Source organism: Malus sylvestris, chromosome 5 (assembly GCF_916048215.2).
Source record: "Malus sylvestris chromosome 5, drMalSylv7.2, whole genome shotgun sequence".
Taxonomy (NCBI): Eukaryota; Viridiplantae; Streptophyta; class Magnoliopsida; order Rosales; family Rosaceae; genus Malus; species Malus sylvestris.
In genome coordinates, this window is record NC_062264.1 from 20016244 (window position 1) to 20019919 (window position 3676).

Below are 3676 nucleotides of genomic sequence, written 5' to 3' on the forward strand. Positions count from 1 at the left end.
TTGGTTCGTAAGTAATCATCCATCCCAATGTCATTGTGCCAGGTATCAGCACTTTGCTGTTAAACATCGAGCAGAATAGAAAGGAGATAGCCACAAACTTCGATCTAGAAAAGGAAAAATGCGAGAAGGTCATCATCCACGCATCGCAACCTACCAGCATCAACTCCTCTCCAGTTACAACAAAAAGGCCAAGATCTGGCAGCTCCAGCCTAGAGATCTATTCTTAAGAAAAGCCTTCATCACTACTTACAGATAAGGCTTTTAAAAAAATGGATCCTAAATGGGAAGATGAATCCTATCTGGGAATGTTTGTACAATATCAGCAGAGTAGGCGACAAGGGTAGCTACACCCTTGCCACCATGAACGATAAGGAAATTGAAAAACAATGGAACACCTACAATATGAGGAAGTACCATACGTGACCTCTCGTTACATTAAAGCCCGAATACTCAAGTAGCTCGACAGGTACCACCTCACAAGCCGAGGACTATCCAGTTGTTATACAATTCCTAACTTCCAGCTAAGTTTTCGTTCATTTCACTCGTTTTTTAATGAGGAATTCAAAAGTAATTTACAACTTGGCTCAGTGCATGTTTACAACAACTGATTACTCTTGCACTAGAAGATCACGCCCTTCTTAGGGACTTATCGCAAGAATTGAACCCCCTGGGACAAACCATGCTCTCAAGTGTGAGAGGGTAAACTACTAGAAATTTAAAGCAGTCAACATAAAAAGTCTTACACAGATGTAAGTTTGGGGAGATTGTTGCAGATCCAGCAGAGACATAATTTTGAGCAGTTAATTTTCTGCTGCTCAGTTTTGCGATGCATGGAGGAGAAGCACAGTTAAATCATAGATCCATACACCACAGAACTGAGTACAGCTATCATTACCAGATCTACAACAACTACACTTGCAGGCATTCGAATTTTACCTCCCAGATGCACCGATCTGGGTCATGCGGCCTGTGCTGTTTTCGTCCGTTGAGCTTGTGTGGTTACTTTTTTTTCCCTTGGCTCTATCATGAATCCGAGTGTTCTGCACAAGCAACACATGTCTGACTACATGCAGAAGTAATGAAGCAACTTTTTCACAGATTGGGGTTCATCACCAACGGAGAAAAAGATATTACTTTTGTAAGACCTGGATCTGCAATGTTAGCTGGTGTTCATTTTTCCTTGCTGTGTCAAGTTTCTCGATCATGGACCACTGCATCCTAACTATCCATAGCACACCAACACGCATCAGTCACAACATAATGGTGCTCTACCAGTTACTAAGAACACAAAATAAACAAGGGCTACGGTGACTAAGTTGTACCTGCAAATGAATGCTCTTTGGACGATCGACCTTGGAATTGCCCCTTTTTGGTCCTGGTGTGACCTTTTTCGTTATGCACCTAAGCATCCTCGTAAAGGAATTAGATCAGTATGCGTTAGTCTTCTTCTTTTCTGTCTAAAATCATTAGCTGGACATATAAATTGAGTAGGACAGGGGCGATGATTACCTTTGAGGGGAGTGTGGAGCTTCAATGTACCATCAGTTCCTTGGTAGAGTCGATTGTTTTTTGTTTTTGCTGAACCGTGGGTGTGGTTGGCTAAGGGTGAGAAGGGGTAAGAAAATGAGAAAGAAGGAGAAATATTTTTCATTTTACAGAGAAATGGGGTCTGAGAGAAAAGAGAACGCAGGATGAGAAAAATGGGAGCGTTATTTATGATATGGAGGTGCGTTTGGGTTGAGAAAGTGGCCTTGGATTTCTCACAAAACAATCTGAAATGAAAATGGGTGGATGAGTTGCATGTGTTATGGGAATCCAAATGAGTTAATTGCATGGATGGGGGCCACGTGTTTAAATCGCGTGGATTCTGTGCCTTTTTTATGATGGTTGTTTTCAAATGGCTAGGTAGAGAGTCGTTGGCTCTGGTTTAATGACTGACAAAGATTGAGGACTGCGGACCGCTGTGAATGGGCTTTCAGACATAGGAACTTGCAAACACCATTTTCAAATTAGGATGCTAGCTACATCCCATTCATCTCACGGGAATCCAATGTTCATATTGGACCTTTGTTTTGCACGTTGGGTTTCAAACCCTGTGGTGGCCACGTGTGGTTCTTTGTCAATGCTCAAAGGTTGTCACGCCATGATCCTTTCCCATGGCCCTAGGTCCTGATTTCGAAATCAAGTGATTTTTTTTCTGTTTGTTCTATCATTTGGGTATTGTAATTTCTTTGTTTCTTTTCTATTTTATTCCTTTTTCTTTTAGTTTATTTAGTCTAGGCTGTTGTTTAATTTTTTTTCCAGTTTTGTTTTTTGTTTTTTTTTTTGTTTCTATTTATTTTCCACACCTTGAGGACAAAGTGTGAAATAAGTTTGGGGGTGGGAAATAACATTTTAGGATTTTAATTTTTGTGTCAGTTAAAAATTTTCATTCTTTTTAAGTTAATATCCATAGATTGTTTTAAACGTTAGAACAAATGGACATGGTGAAGATTAATCTCACAGTAGAGTCTTTTCTATTTATCGTTGCTTAGACACTAATTCATGAATTATACCTTGAACTTTGCACATCACACCAACAGCGTTTGTGGGGAGTGAGATTGAAACACTTGCTTTTAGTCTAAGTATTTTTAATTTTTGTTTGAAGTAAAGTTAGTTATTATTGTGAAAAAAAGTAATAATTGTCTCACCCCAAGGTTTTGCCTAGTAACCGTGCCAGTCCTGCCTAATCAGCAGTGATTCTCGCGTCAAACGGTAGAGTTTTGGCATGGGGCAGGGTGGTTAGTTGGTTTCGTAGCCTTTTCAGCTCGGGTTAATAAGTCCTTAGGGGTGTTCTACACCTAGTGCCCTAAAGCCCTAGTGGTTTGGGAGTCATTGACCTAAAATTCGCTACATGGGTTGGATTGAAAGCTTAAGTGAACCGACATTGCATGACCACTACTGTTACTGGAAAAAAAAATAGAAAAAAAAATTAAAAAGAAAAAGAAAAAAAAAGAAGCTATATTCAAAGTTAGTATGTGTGAAAGTGTGGAATAAAGAAGGACGAGAGGTAAGAGTTTTAGTCGAGTCTCCTTAACTATGTTGGTTCACTTTACACCAAATGAAGTTTGTGAATTCTTTTCTAATTGATTCTTAATGGCTTAGACTCTGTGATGAGATTGGTTGAAACTTTTGAAAAGATGTTATAGTTTTTAAAATTTGCTATGGATTGCAACTTTGAAGGTGAAAATTTTTGTCAGTTAATTGTAGCTAGTTGTCTAGTTTGTTAAGTTTTTATTTTTGTATGAGTCTTGTTTTGCTTGAGGACAAGCAAAAACTAAGTTTAGGGGTATTTTGATAAGTATATTTTATATTATATATTTTACCCTAATCTTAGTATATTTTGGTTAATATTTTGGAAGAATTTTGATACTTTGAATTGTATTTTCAATATAGGACTTTCGACTTCCTCTGGAGAAAAACATGATCAAATGGACGAATTTTGGAGTAATTCTAGTTGGAAGACGTTCGTGAGTCACTTAGCGTGTTCGTATCAAAATTTGGGATTTTTCTACCGAGCAGTTATTTTCTGGCGATGGAATAAAGAAGCAGTGTGTAATGCTGAAAAATGACGTTTTTGGGCTTAAATTGCGTTTTGGAGCCCAAGATGACCTCAGATGGGTTCGTGACCTTTTGG

At 38.5% G+C, this 3676-nt stretch overlaps 1 long non-coding RNA gene across 1 annotated transcript; it reads right to left on the bottom strand.

Annotated features, from left to right (window-relative positions):
• Positions 1-714: 714 nt before the first annotated feature.
• LOC126621676 (uncharacterized) lies at positions 715-1925 on the bottom strand. The gene is made up of 2 exons (XR_007623128.1): positions 1323-1925; positions 715-1222 (listed from the first exon to the last, which is right to left on the bottom strand). It is a non-coding gene; the product is annotated as an uncharacterized LOC126621676 (long non-coding RNA).
• Between the last annotated feature and the right edge of the window lie 1751 nt (positions 1926-3676).